At 49.6% G+C, this 15,304-nt stretch overlaps 1 protein-coding gene across 3 annotated transcripts in view; it reads left to right on the top strand.

Moving 5' to 3' along the window:
- The window catches only part of STIMATE (STIM activating enhancer), a 55,687-nt gene that overhangs the window by 17,181 nt on the left and 23,202 nt on the right, over window positions 1–15,304 (top strand). Inside the window, exon 3 of one of the 3 annotated variants that reach the window (XM_070493752.1) lies at window positions 5,967–7,490. The exons of the other annotated variants lie outside the window; for them this stretch is intronic. The gene's annotated coding sequence lies outside the window, so the exon portion shown is untranslated. The remainder of the gene's footprint in view (window positions 1–5,966; window positions 7,491–15,304) is intronic. 3 annotated transcript variants of the gene reach the window in all.

Raw genomic sequence — 15,304 nt, forward strand, 5'->3', positions numbered from 1 at the left:
TCCTGAGCTCTCGAAGGTAGTTGGAACAGGCTCAGAGACGCCAGAGTACATTGCATCCATGACGCAAGTCGGCTGCTTCTTGTCTTGAGGGCCTCGGAGAGGCAGTTGGTCATATTCTTATATTTGCCTTGCCCTTAGCAAGCCAGCCTGGTTGCTCACTGCCTGTATTTTATCTGGTAGGAAGTTAGACTTTCTATAATCCACACTGGATTGTTGAACAAGATAAATTTCAGACTAATTTGTTGTATAATGAGCCTTTGAGTTACGTGTGGGAGTCAGACAGAGGCTAATTGAAATGGAGCCTGTTCATTCTGTACACGGTGACTTTTTACACATTTTCAGTCTTCCCAGTACCTTTTTTGTAAGGAGGCAGTTGACGAATCATCCTTTTTCCCCCTCTTTCAAAGATAGCAGCAGCTCAGGGAACTCATATGTCAGTGTTAAGGGAGATGAAGTGCTGAAGTTCTGGCTTATATACAGTGTAGAGCTTTTTTATGTAGAGTCTTTGTTGACTGCTCTGAGAGCTCGATAAGTCTGTCCTCAGCCACCTGCTCTTCCCTTGCCCCTGGAATGTACTTAGGCATGGTCTCCGCTCCCCTGATTGTTTTATCTCATTGTTTGGTCATCTCCTGACAGAGTGTGTCCATTCTGCTTTCTTTGGGCTCTGTACTTGCCCAGTCACCGGTGGTGCGGCCTCTGGCTCCTCTTACATAACATCAGGTGTGGTCAACCCCTTGGCTAAGTCTCCTGCAGAGAGCTTGGTTAACGAGCCAGCGCAAAGGAAGCGTGCTCCCTGGCACTATTGCCACTGTTGTTGGGGAGTCTGAGGAAAAGTAGGTGGGCCCTACACCTCCTTTTTTCCCAGGGTCTCTTGAATTGTGCCCTGGCCTTTCTGATCAGGAGCTGGCATTAGGCAGGCCTGTTTCAAAGGAGAAGTAGCAGGGCCAGGGCATGCTGATTCTCTGGGGTTGATTTAGGTTCATTCTGGACTTCTAGGAAGGCTGGAACCAAGGAGGACACAGTTGTGAGAAATCCCAAGACATCACCCAGCAAGCCCTTCCCCAAAACCCAAGGTGCTCAGGCGGCTTCCTCTTACTACCCGTAGCCGTGGTTCGTAGCCCTCAAGGAAAGAGATGGAGGCAGACCTCCCTTTCAGCGTTCTCTTCAGCCAAGCTGTCTGCGCAGCCTTCGTTCCTCATGCCACTCACTCTGCATTCTGTGTAACAGGGCAAGGGAGAACTTGGCAGTTCCTCTCATGACCACCGTGCCGCATGATGGTAGTTTTTCCAGTGCCCTCATGGAAGGAAAATTGGAGGGATCCCAGCAGACAGAGGAACAAAGCGAGCCCTGGGAGTTCAGGAATTCTAATTTGACTCAGACGCACCTTTCCTAGGGCAGCCTGGTGCTCCCAGTCCCAAAGGTTGTGGTTTATTTACACGGTCTCTTCCCTGTACTTCTCATTTATCACTTCTTCCTCACACGTGGTCCATCTGTTCTTCCTAAGTGGAGAAGAGAAGGGAATAGCTGTGAGAGGAACCCCAAGGTGCCTGAGGTGTCCATCAGCCACTCGAGATCGGATTCCCACTGCTGGCCGAGGAGGACGACAGATATTTTAGCTCACGGGGGGCTGACGATTTCTTCTCTCAAGGTCCCGTGCCTCCTTGGGGTCAGGTGATTCTTGTAAAGTTAAGGCTGCCTCAGCTGCTCCCTGCTGCCCTGCCACCTGATTCCCAGGCTTGGGGACTGAGGAAATGAACTCTGTTATTTCTCTTCTGCTTGGATTCTGGTTGATTACACAACTTGTATTGTTCATAAAGAGAGGACTCTGGGTGCCAAGCACACTAGGTAGAGAAGCTAGGTAGCTTTTCTAGTGCTGGGTGACTTCATCCCAAGTGACTTTATCCCTCTGAGATTGTTTCTTGTCCTCAAAATGAGGGAGGTGATTCCCTGTCTTAATGGGTTATTATGAGAAGTAAACGAGATAAGACACATAGCCTGGTACGTGGTAGGTGCTGAGTAAATATTGGCTCACTGAGGCCCACCTTGGCTCACTGGCTTCCACAGCGAATGATCCTCAGGAAGTAGGACCGTTCATACCATATTGTTGCTTATTAGGATTGGGAAAAAACAGGTAAATTAATCCAAGACTCCATCCACAGGTAGAACTGAAGGGATTGAAGGGCTTCCCTGAGACTGCCCAGCAGTCAAGACTGCTGGCCAAAGACTCAGCCTGGACGAGAACCCAAGTGTCCTGCCTCCCAGGCCTCTCTTCTTCCCCCACCATCTCCTAGTCTTGCTGCTGTTTCTTTGCCTCCCCTCCTCGACCCTCCCCTCCCCACCACCACCACCACACACACACATTTGCTGATGCCCATTGGCTTGTCCAGGGAGTTTGTTCTAGACCGTGGCGTGAGGAAGGGAACTCTTGTATGAACTGACCTTCCTAACCAGCTGTGCCACTTGGCCGTGATGGCCCAGGACCACAGAGCCTGGAGCAGCAGCGGGGGGACATGGGAGAGGGATGTTGCACGCTCTTGGGAAACATGGGGCTTTCCTCCTCCTCACTCCAGCTGCTCGGGCCGGCCCGAGCCAGGTGCAGGGTTGCCCAAGGGTCTGAGCTATACTGAGGGAGGCCAAATAGTGGTAGGAGCAGTCACATCAGGGCTTGTAAGAGGAGATCTGTGCAAGTCTCAGCTAATGTGACCTCTTCCCTGTGCCAATGAACTTCAATGGCCAAACATTCTCACTTTTAACCTGCGTTAGGACTTGAGTTGACTTCTTACCACAGCCTTGAAATGTTGGACCGTGCACGTATTAGAGATATACACTCTACTAGCTACCTTCAGTGTAGAATAACGTTCTTAAATTGTGTTTCTATCTATATTTAAGTTTTCTGAACTAATTTGCTTTTGGAGGCTATTCTTGACTTTTGATAATGCCATCTGATTGCACACAGAGGTTTGCATTTCACAAGTGTTAGGTTTTGTACCAAGAGACCAAGCAAGCTCAGTCAGTCGCGATGCTTGTACTTGTTTAATGGTGGGGGGAGGGTCAGCAGTGGCCTGGGTTCTGGTCCTGACTACCACCTGAGCCTGTGGGACTTTGGCAAGTTCCGTAACTGCACTAAGCATCAGTTTGTTCATCTGAAAATTGGGATGGTCCTATCCACCTCCTAGAGTGGATGTGAGGAGCGATTGCGTGATTTATCCTGAGTGCACGAGCCTTCAGTATCCTGATGATGAGGATACCTTATCTGGTTGGGCTTTCTCAGAAATCCTCTTAGGAATTCAGTTGACTAGATCATGCATGTTGGGTTTAGGTAGTAGACAAGGTGAAGTAGGGTGTGCTTGGGGACCCTATTGGGTGTGAACCTCTCCTTGGCCAGTCACCCTCACACTGCTTTCCAGAGTACTGGGATGAGGGAGATGGGTGGCCAGGTGGCTACTTTACCACTGCCAGAGAACAGTGCTTGAAGTATGTGACCTACAGAAGGTCTGCATGCAAGTGGAATCATCTTTATGAATGAAACACAGTACATTGGAGTTTCTCTTCTAGTGAAATTCTTAGAGTTGACTGACCCAGTTAAGTGAGTTGGCAACTTTATATCTAGTCCTTTGCCTTCTGTTTTTAACTCTTGGTAGGTGGATATATAGCTGGATCTCCACCCTTTCCTTCCAGGTTCAAGGTGTGAAAATGATGTGACAAGGCCCTTCCTAGACCCATTATATGTCTTTCTCTGACAAGTTTGGACGCCGTAAGCAGCTGGAATCATGTTACGTGATTCCTTGTGTTACAAGGATGAGAATCAATCCTGCGATTTGCAGCTCGTCCCTGTGCAGTGGGGCTGATGGTGTCCCCTCTTACCATGGGAAGCTGCAAGGCAGGTTTCGGGGCTGCCTGAGAGGGATCCTCTTCCCTGGTGGGCTTGGGCTGGGAGCTGCGAATGTGACATCTGAGAAACGCAGACTCTGAGGTCATGCATTTTTCTGTGTGACTCACTGTGAGGTTGCAGTGAAGGGTGGTTCTTTTACTCAACAGAACTTTTTACAGTCAAAGCCCTCTTATCCAACACAATCAGGATTGGTTATTGGTTGGTTAGTTGTTTTTTTTTTCTTTTAAGATTTTATTTTTTTCCTTTTTCTCCTCAAAGCCCCCCGCTACATAGTTGTATATTCTTCGTTGTGGGTCCTTCTAGTTGTGGCATGTGGGACGCTGCCTCAGCGTGGTTTGATGAACAGTGCCATGTCCACGCCCAGGACTCGAACCAACGAAACACTGGGGCGCCTGCAGCGGAGCGTGTGAACTTAACCACTTGGCCATGGGGCCAGCCCCGGTTGGTTAGTTTTTAAAAGGCTGGGAAACTGGGGAATCCTACGAAATACAAACATGTACAATAAACATTCTATTTTAACTTCTGCCTGTGAGCATCAGGTGTGAGGGGAGCCCTTGTCTTGGCCGACAGGAGCACAGAGGGACATTTTGTCCACCAGGGATAATGGTGAAGCCATGAAGCTAGACCCTCCTTGATGTGGCTGAGTGGGCTGAAGTGACATGTTTTCCATCCTAATGAGCTCTGCCTGCTAGAAGCTTTTTTCTCAGAAGGAAATGTTGAGTTAGGTTTGAGGAAGGCTGTTAATTTGCCAAACGTGCAAAATTATAATTTTGTCCTTTTTTAACATTGTTCTTAGCAGCAGCAGTTTTTTCCTAATCTTTTTTAGACCTTTTTTCCTCTTAGTACAAAAGTAATACATGCTCATTGTAAACAACTAAAACGTTATGGAAATACATAGCATAAAAAGCGAAAGCTCCCTGTAATTCCATCCTCTGGAGAGCCAGCCATGGTTAACAGCTTATTGTGTGCGCCTCCGAATTTCTTTATGTATATATCATTTAAAAAAAAAAAACAACAGGTTCACACAACACATCACTGTTTTGGTGACTTGCTTTTTTTGACAGGGACATTTTCAGTATTGGTGCAAATAGATCTACCTCACTTTTTAAACGGCTTTGTTGAATATAATTTACACACCATAAAATCCACACATTGCAAGTGTACCATCTCTACTTTGCTTTTTAACAGTGGAATTCCATTGTATGACAACTTAGATTTAAACTCTCCTGTTGTGGACATTTAGGTGGCTTTTAAATCTTCCACCTTACAGACATTTGTGTGAGTGTAACTATATAGGAAAATCCTGGAAGTGGAGTTTCTGGGTCACAGTGTATGAACAGTTCAAATCGTAATACTAGACATTAGCTGCTGCAGCTTTTCAAGTGATCTGAGGCTCGATGGGGAAAAAGCCACACGCTTGTCTGTCCACTATGAGATTAAAGGAAATTCCTAAATTTCCCTGGCCAGGGAATACGGGTTAGCAGGGCGATGGTGACACAGGGCGGGAGCAGATGCAGCACCTCTCTCTGAGTTCCCCTGACTGGAAGGTCCCCAGCTGCCCAGGGACGCTGGCTCGCAGAGTAGGGTCCTTCCAGGACAGCCCGTTTACACTTGGGGCTTCCATCAGTATTCAGGAAGAATGTACACTAAGAATCAAGCCCTCATTAGGGGTATTTATAGGTCTCCAGCTCCTTCTTATTCTTACGTCAAACTCTGCATCCTGGAGGCCTCATTCCTCCCGCCTCCAGCATCCCTGGGTCCCAGAAGGCTCCGTTCACTGTGACCACCCGACACCAGTTTAATGCCCCCTTTCCCCTGGGTAGCTCTGGAGACAAGGATCACAAACCCACTTCTCCACGTTTCCCCAGCGATTGTACCATTTACTCTTCCACCAGTAGTTTGTGTGCCTGTTTCCTAATATCCTCACCGAATGTCTTAATCTTTGCTAATCTTTGCTTAATCTTAATCTCGCTAATTGTAAAAATAACTATTAGTTGGCATTTTTAAAATCGACATTACTGAGGTTGCATATCGTCTTGTGTGTTTATCTGCCATTTGTATTTCTTTTCATCAGACAGATCCCTGTGGAACACTCACACAGTGGCAGTGCTCCCTCACCCCTACTGAGATCATCATCACTAGCAGATGGCACCATTGCCATGCTCCCTGGGGGAAGCTGTGCTTCTAAGGAGGCCCCGTGTTTAGAGAGCTAAGTATATTTATTTGTTGGACAGTTTAGGTTTTTTTTAATCTCGTTTCTCTCTCAGCCTTTGACAGAACCTCCTCGTAGGAGGATTAAAGCTGGCTAATTTAGAACCCAGGCTTCATTTGGTCCATAAACAGCCAAGTCCTTACCAAAAAAAAGTTTATGAGCCCTTATTCTGGCTATAAACCCAGATTGTCTGGTTCTTGCATCTAAGGCCAGATAAGGTGAGGAAGAGCTTGATGGACCAGTTCATCTGCCTTGTGGTTAGTTAGCAGGAAGAACGGTCTTGGGTAGTTGTCCTCTGGCAGTCTTGCTGGCAGATTTTGTCCAAAACCAAGGAGAGAGCTAAGCAATGAGCTTAAGCAATGTTAGTCCTGTTGCAGGACTAATGGCTTGCAAACTAAGCAGCTGGGAGAACCCATCTTCCAAATTCATGGAACTTAGTGAATTAAAAATAAATACCTGGACAGTACTCGATAAATGCGTCTTAAGTGATTGACTGAATTCCTTTGTCCAACATATTGTTTAGCTGCCTGTTAAGAGCCAGGCACCCTCTAGGGTGCTAGGAATATGGGGGTAAATGGAACAGAAGTTTCTTAGAGAGCTTACTTTCTAGTGGAGAGAGAAAAGACAGTAGTAAGAAAACACACAAGAATTTCTGAGATGAGAGAGGTTAGTGCTGTAAAGAAAATAAGACAGGGAGATGAGATTGGGGGTAGAGGCAGGGCAGCTTGTGCACACCTGAAGGTGAGGCGGTCAGGAGAGACTTCTGAGGAGGTGACTAGAGCTGAGACAAGAATGAAAAGGAAGAGTGCAGCTGCCACTTGGCAAACTGAGAGAAGAGTGTTGCAGACGGAAAGTGCAGCACAAGCCGGAGGTCCTAAGGCAGGCTGGAGCCTGGTGCGTGTGATGCATAGAGAGAAGGCCGGTGTGGCTGGAGAGAATGAGGGGATGAGGTCAAAGAAGCAGGCAGAGCCCTAAGTCATGTGGTCCATTGGCCATGAGCCTGCATTTTATGCTAACTGCTGTGGAAAGTCATGGGAGGGTTTTGTGTTGGTTTTGTTGTTTTAAAATTTTTTATGGAGGTATCACTTATATAAAGTAAAATGCACAGATCTTAAGCATAAAGGTTGACTTTTGACAAATTTATGTATCATGGGAGTTTTAAGTGGAGTGGAGGGTGACATAATTTTATTTATATTTTGAGACCTCCACCAGCCACTGTGTGCAAGATGGATGGATGGACGACGGATGGTCAGACAAATGAATGAACAATAGTCTTATTACATAAAACATATGTGCCTCTGAGTGGGACATTTGTGGAAAGGAGCCATTGCAGGTGGTCTTTGAAGCCGTTCCTCTGTCATCTCTGCCCCGGGAAAGGGCTACGAGGTGAGGCAGGAGTTGTGAGTGAAGTCCACGGTCCTGGGCAGGTTTACTTTGCTCAGGCTACAGGTCCTCCAGTTCCCTGGTAGCATTCGCAGCTGTTTCTGCTCAAACGAGGTACCTGTGGATTGTCCTGAGCAAATGCAGCCCGGGTTCTGCTCTCTGACTGGACCCAGCTGACTCAGCCTTCCTTCTGCCAACAAGAGATGTGAGTCATGTCCTCAAAAGGGTAATGGTTTCAACCATGGAGTGTGATTTTTGAGGGTCGTTAAAAAGGTCTCTCTTCAAAGATCGATATTCCATCAGCCTCTTTTGGTGCCTGAAGTTCCGCCATTAAAATGTCTTGATTTTGCGTGTGAAGTTGCCATGAGTCACTATCCTACATGACGGGAGGCGGCAGGAGTAGATCGAATTGCTCCCCGACGTTAACAGTGGAAAGGAGCAGGAAGTAGGGGAGGTCAGTTTGGGATTAAGAAGGACCCAGGGCCTGAGTCACTCTGTCCTAGGTGGACAGGTCCAAGGGAGGGGCTAGCACAGAGGCCCAGGAGCCTGCAGTGGGAGGAGGGAGCCGCTGCAGAGAGGCTGGGACGGTGCCGAAGTCTCCTTAGGCGCCTCCCCGGGTCTTCCACCAGTCGTGCTGGGTGAGAGGAGACACGGTTAGTTAGCTCCATGTGCCCCACGGAGGGAGCATTCTTAGCTGAATTCTGCCCATGCTGCAGGCGCTGGTCAGCCAGCCCGCAGGGGCAGCAGCACCAACCTGCTTTTCCTACCGGGTCAGAGTATGATGTCTCATTTCATGGTGTTTCTTGATTCGGTAACGTGTCGTTTCTAAGTTTTTTCCTCACTCTGATAATAGAAGTTGTTCTACCACGTCCCCAGTTTGAATCCAGGTGCGTGTCTTGTCATCAGCTCAGAGCAGCATGAGATGTCTTGATGAGAACAAGCCCTTTTCCGCAGTGATGGTCTGAGCCTCCAGAGCTGGTCTTGAGCCCTCTTCCCTGTCAGTCCTTCAGTGTTTCCTGAGCACGTCCCGTGTGTCCTGCCCTTCTGGTGGGGAGGCAGGAGGTCGAGACCTGCCTCCTCGTGGGCTGTGGAGAGGCCCACCCCTCTGCCCAGGTTGTTCCTGTCACCGCTCTTCCGTGCTCACTTTCAGGGCACCAGCGTCTGAAGAGTTCTTCCAGTGGCCAACCTTTGGGGCTGAGGGAGGCGGCAGACCAGAGCACAGTGAGCACAGCTTGATCGACCCTTGTCCTGGCCCTGCTGGGACGTGCAGACCAGAGGAGATTTGGAACCAGGACTACAGTGACATCACAACCAGTGGTCTTGGTTGTATGCAGATGGTGACATTTTAGATAATTTCTCTTGCTCTAGTTTCCAAGCTTATTACAGTGATTTATAATCTAAAAGAAAAAAAGACTTGAGTGTGGCCCCGATCCAGATTGTAATCAGATGAGTGCTTTCTTGCTGTCTGCAGCTGGGCTTTGTGCCTGAGGACTCCCTCTTCCTCTGCAGAAACACTGCTGCTACTTCTTGCTCAAATGTGCATGGTACTTGCTAAGTACAAAGCACAGTTTTGAGTACTCTAAATATATTGTCTGATTAATGCTCCTGTGAGGTGGGTACTGTAAGTTCTTCCATTTTATAGAGGGGCAGATTGAGGCCGAGAGAGGGTCAGCAACTTTCCCTGACCCACAGTATGTGCTGAAGGAGGTTTTGAACCAGAACTCGCACTCTGAGCGCTAAGCTCCCGCCTCCTTTGACTTGTGTTGGAGCTCGAGTGTGTTCTGCTCCATTTGTTCAGGTTAGTAGTTAAGTGCCTCTTTCATTCCAGGTACTAGGCTGGGTGCTGAGGGTGTAAACATGAATAAGACAAGGTCCCTGTCTGCCTCCTTAACTAAGTGTCTGGTGGGAAAGACAGACAGATCCTTAGTGTTGCGTAAGGAGTGTTAGTCCAAAGGCGTGCATGGGAGACTTTGGGGAGCCAGAGGCAGGGAGGGACGCCTAGCTCAGTTGCAAAGGAGGCAAGTCTTCGAGTTGTCTGAGCTGAATCTGGAAGGATGCCTAAGAGTAATCCAGGAGAAGAAATGTAGGGCCCTCCCAAGCCAACGGGACAATGTGAGTGACAACTAAGATGGGAGCTGCCAGGCCATGGGGACCTTGTTTGCAAACTTAAAAAGGCTGAATTTTGTTCCCTGAAGAAGGGGAGGTGGGGTGGGCACTGCAAGCTTTGAAGTCAGGTGTGGCATGCTCAGTTCACTCCAGCTCCCGTGTGAGGGGCCATTTAAGTGAAGAAGACTGGAGTCGGAGGGCATGTGGCTGCGAAGGGGATGGGCTCTGATCACAGGGAGCCACCGGGGCCCTTTCTGCCCTGTGGTGTCACCGTAGCAAACCTTCACTGTCTTGTATTAGGCTTCCTCAAGGTGGCAGGGGGAAATGTGGGCTTTGGAATCAGAGAAACAGATGCAGGCCTTGTGCCTTTTTTGGCTTTAGGCAAATTCTTTGACCTTATCGTCCTTATGAAATGAGGATGATCCCTTTCCTCGTAAAGGTCAGAAGCGATGATGTGAAGTGCCTGTAATCAGTGCCCAGTGAGTGGTGGTGGTGGGGATGGCGGCCACACCTCGGCTGCTCTTCTTCCCACACTGACCCTAGTAAGTAGACAACTGAGGATTTAGACCCAGAAGAGTTAAGTGACTCGCTTAAAATAATAAAGTTTTTGATAAAACCAGCCTAGATTTCAGGCTGCCCCAGCTTGCCTGCCTTTGAGTTCCTTGCCATAAGAATCACCTGGCTATTCATTTCTGCTTGAAAAGTGGCCCAACCTGGGTGGAAAACTATCCTGGGCTAGAACTTAGTCACATGGCCACACCCAGCTGCAAGGGAGGCTGCGAATTCCTTTGGAAGGGAGCGGAGGAGGCAGCCGGCAGTCTACCTCACCGTCTTCCTGGGACTTTTTCCCTGCCCTAAGGAAACTGGGTTCCTTGGGGCTGGGGGGGCGGGGGTGCATTTGCACTACTAGGGGGCATTAAGGAGGTTTGGGATGGGGCTTAACTGTTGGGATGATCATTTATAACTTAGTGAAAATGCGGAAACACATCTGGATTTTTCCTTGATCACTGATTCTGTCAACGAGGGTGGATTTTTTGCTGACCCCCCCCAGGACAGTTTCTGCCCTTTGGGGTTGAGGTCCCGGGCTCATGGGACCAGCAAGACATGGTTTGAGGTCACTGGCCCAGCCAGTGCCAGTTAGAGAAAGAAGCCTGTCTCAGGTGACTTGGATTTTGTCCCAGCTCCACTGCTAATTGCCTGCTGATTCTGGATAAGGCACCCCTTCCTCTACCATTTCCCCACCCTTTACACTAAGGGGGTTGGCCTTCAGGGACCCCTGGCTCTGACTCAGAGTGCAAACTGCCTAGTTTGTGAAGTCATCCCCAGCTGGCACTGATGGCAGCTGCTTTGCTATTGGGCTTGCTGTTGAACTGGGGATGGGGCTGCTTTCCCTGGTCAGCAGTCTGTTACCCTCAACAGGAAGCTTGTGTTGCCTGAGGCACTGGCCTGTGGTACAGCTTGAGAAATGAGGCCATCAGGGCTGTGGTTCAGGTCAGCAGCGTGTCACTGGAAAGAAGGCTCCAAAACTATTGGTTTTTTTTCTGGCTCCAGGTCATTGGAAGGGGAGTATTTTTCCCCAGGGATGAACAAGAAAGCATACAGACTTCTGGCACGAGCTCACGGTCTCTGGAGCTCCCAGATCCCGGCAGGGTCCCATCCCAAGGTCTGTGATCTCACGCAGGGACCAGTGGTTTCGTGGTCCCAGCGAAAAGCCTGTGACTCTGATGCCCCATGTGAGGCGGAACCATCCAAAGGGCTTCTGTTGTATCACTTTTTGAAATGTCAGAAGCTAAAGTGGCTACTGTGTGGTCTATGATCACCTTCCTGCTTCAAGATTACACATTAGACATAAGAATACAAACATTCCACGTGTTCTATATCATAGTGGCATTGCCTCGGTGGTTTGCTGTGGCAAAGAGAAGCTCTCTGCCAAGAGCCCTGCCGGGTTCGCAAGCCTCTTCCTGCCCTGTATCCTCCGCTGGGGTAACTTTCCACCCATGTCACGCTGGTTTGGGAAATGCCGCCACCTGGTAACCACGTCTGCAGAATCTCAGTTCATCCCATCTTTACTCAGCCACAAGCCTTTCTTTCTCTTCCCCTGATAATTAGGAGCCTCTTACTACCTCTTAACATCCCTCGTAACGCTGCTTCTCTCAGGCTGCACCCAGTGGGGACCCTTAGACAGCTCTCTTAAATTGTGCGGTTTAATTTCAAAACAGTCGTGCTTTTTCTGACTCAGTTTCTAAGTAGGACTGCAGGTGCTACCTGGAAATGTTTTCCCTTCCAACTCCTGTGATCTGACTTTTAACTCCACCTCTTACGTCTTCTTCTTTGTGACGTAAAAGGAAGCACCCTGTGTAAACTCCGAGCTCTCTTCCGCCACTCAGCAAGTCTGTGGGGAGCCCCAGCCAGGCGAGGCTCTGAGGACCGTGAAGCGGGGCGCCTGGTCCTTGCTCTCTAGACGCTGACCCGGAGACATGTGTGCAGCACCAAGCGACAGCGTTATATGAGCAGTCAGGGACATTGTGCTGCCGGTGTGAAACGGACAGGTAGAATTGCCTTCCCGTTGTGTGGCACCAACAACACGAAACTTCTGGAGGAGTGAGCGCTGTGCCCTGGTGCCCTGAGGGGAGGGTGTGAGCTGAGGCCCAGAGCAGGCGGAGCCCAGGACACACATCAGGGAAGAGGACAGGTGCGAGCCTTGCCCACCTCGCTCCAACTGGTGGGTGGGGACGAGCCCTGCAGTGCCAGGGCCTGAGTGACTTGATTACTGCACGCTGCAGCCATGCTGAGGCAGCCTTTTCAGTGATCACGTTGTCAAGGCAAGAAGGTTCACTAGTACTCGGTGCTGGCAAACGTGGGGAAATGGGCACTCGTACGAGTTGCCACCACCTGTGCGGAGAGCAGTGTGGCAAAATGAGCTGCACGTAACCTTTGATGCAGCGAGCCCCCCCTAGGAATTTACCCACACAGGCAGAGACAGCACCTGGCAAGGAAGGACATTCATTGCAGCGGTGCTTGTAGAGTGACTCAGAGATGGCACAGCCACGCTGTGGGATACCATGTGGCCTCTAATAAAGGAAGGAGAGCCATGTGTACAGTCGGTAAAACTCCAGGGGGGTTTTCAGTGAGAGCAGCAAAGGTCCAAAGTATAGATTAAAGTGTGGTGTAAAGTACGTGACCATTTGTCTGTCTCTTTGAAGAGACGTGTGTCCGTCTCTGTACTCACCCAGCGTGTCTTTGGAAGGATGCATGAGATCGGGGTGGCAGTGGTTGACCCCAAGAAGGGAAACAGGGACTGGGCTCTCAGATGGAAGGGCGACTTTTCACTGAGTGTGTTTCGTACTCTTTGAATCTTTTTATTAAGAAAAGAAATTGCCTTATTGCTTTCCTAGAGCTGCCACAACAAATCCTCACAAACCTCTCGGCTTAACACAACAGACACTTGATTCCCTCACAGTTCTGGAAGCATAATGTCCAGAACCAGGGTGCTGGTAGGGCCACGCTCACTCCAGTGGCTCCCGGGAAGAATCCTCCTCCGTCTTTTCCACTTCTGGTGGCGTCAGGGCTTCCTGGGCTGTGGTTGCACAAGGCGTCCCCTTCCCCAGTTTCTTCCGCTCTTCTCTCCTTCTCTCTCATAAGGATACTTGTCATTAGATTTAGGGCCCACCTGGTTAATCCAGGATGAGCTCTTCTCTAGATCTTTAACTTCATTACATCTGCAAAGATCCTTTTTCTAAATAATGTCACATTCACAAGTATTGGGGGTCAGGACTTGGGACATATCTTTTTGGAGACCACCATTCAATCTGCTGCAATTGCCAACCAGATAAGGGGGGAAAACTCACCTATATGCAGCTCAGAATAGACCCATCTTAAATATGAAGTTGAAAGAAGAGGGGTTAAAAAAGATGTACCGTACAAACACCAAAAGAACATACTCTCTGAATTCTGTATACTTTCTGTGTATTCACCTTTTCCAAAAGATATACTTTGATTCAAAAATGAATAATATTGGGGGCCAGCCCAGAGGCACAGTGGTTAAGTTCGCATATTCTACTTCGGTGGCCCAGAGTTCATCAGTTTGGATCCCAGGTGTGGACCTATGCACTGCTTGTCAAGTCATGCTGTGGCGGCATCCCACATGTAAAATAGAGTAAGATGGGCACAGATGTTAGCTCAGGGCCAGTCTTCCTCAAAAAAAGAAAAGGAAAAATATGAATAGTATTGGACAAGAAGGGAGCTGTGTTTTAGGCAAGTTAAATGATGTGCAGTGTAATTAGCCTGAAAGTTCCTTGAGGGCAGGGATGTCTGCATTGTCCATTATTGTATTCCCAGCACATTGTGTAGGTGGGAGGGAGGGAGGAGTGGGTGGATGTAAGGATAGGTGAGTGGGTGGGTGGGTAAGGCCATTGGAGAGATTGGGGGCAGAGCAGCCTGTTAGGAGGCAGTCTCATTAGCACAGGAAAGCGCTCATGAGGGCCTGGGCTAGTTTAGTGGTGTAAGTGTGGAAAGGGACACATCCAGAAGACTCTGCAATTGCAAAGGAGATTGACAGTTGGAGGGGGTGCTGGGGTGGGGAGACTAAGGAGCTCCAAGGTGAGGACACTTCCATTCTATGAAGAAATGGCGAAGGACTGGCAGAGTGGGCAGGAGATGTCACTAGGAGGGGCCACCCTGCAGTTGGAGTGTCACTAGGCGGCCAGGGCTAGGGGAGGAGGCTGATGAGCCCTCTGCATAGAAGCCCTGAGAGGGGACTTCTCCCCAAGGGTCAAGAGGAAGAAGGGGATCCTGTGGAGGGAGGACAGACCATGGGGAGGTAGGAGAGAGCCACAGAGGAACACTCAGAGCCTGGGGGGACAGCCCGGGATGGAGAGCAGAGTTGGGGAATCCTAGGACCCTCCTAGCGTTCGGGCCCCTGAGCTGCCTGAAGGCGTAGGAGGGAGGAGGCTGGTGTGGAGAGGTCAGGTTGCAGCTGGTGGACCCAAGCTCACACACTTCTCAGGGACCAGGACAGGGAGGCTCAGCCCAGGACTGGGGAGAGTTGATGCAGAGAGGAGGAGAGGGAAGACAGGGCGCAGGGCAGGGATGACAGAATACGGCTCGCTTTCCCGAGCATGTATTCTGTGCTAGCCCTTTCCACCGGTTTTCTCTCATTAAATCCCAGGCTGACCTGGTAGCTCACAGCCCTCCTCCTTTGTTTTTTTGTATGCAAAGTCACATAGCTGGATAGTAGCAGAGATAGAACTCAAAGCCGTATCTCCCTGACTCTTGGCCACTACTCCTTTTCAGGGGTCTACAGGACCCCATGCCTGTCTTTAGGGTGCGTGTGCATAAAGGCAGAGAGTCTGCTTAGGAGCCCACTATTGCTGATGGTGCACAGCGTCATTAATGGAGTGGAATGGGGCCTGTGTGCCAGGCGTCAGCTACTGCCCAGGGTTGCACGCTCCCAATGGGCCCCTTTTCTGTCCCCACGCTCCATCCCCCACTCTTCTCCTTCCTTTTTCCCCTAGGGGCTATTTCAGGTTCCAGCTCTGGGGTCGCTGCGTGTCAGGGACCTGACCCCCACTTGAGCTGCGTCTGCTTCCCCTCATCGGCCCTCCCACCTCAAGGGGCCCTCTGGCAGACGTGTTAGAAAGCGTTTATTGCGCTTTGCCTTGGCCTCTTGCTCCATCTGAGTTCTCTCCATCCTACGGAAGCACCATGAATTG

Source organism: Equus asinus, chromosome 21 (assembly GCF_041296235.1).
Source record: "Equus asinus isolate D_3611 breed Donkey chromosome 21, EquAss-T2T_v2, whole genome shotgun sequence".
Taxonomy (NCBI): domain Eukaryota; kingdom Metazoa; phylum Chordata; class Mammalia; order Perissodactyla; family Equidae; genus Equus; species Equus asinus.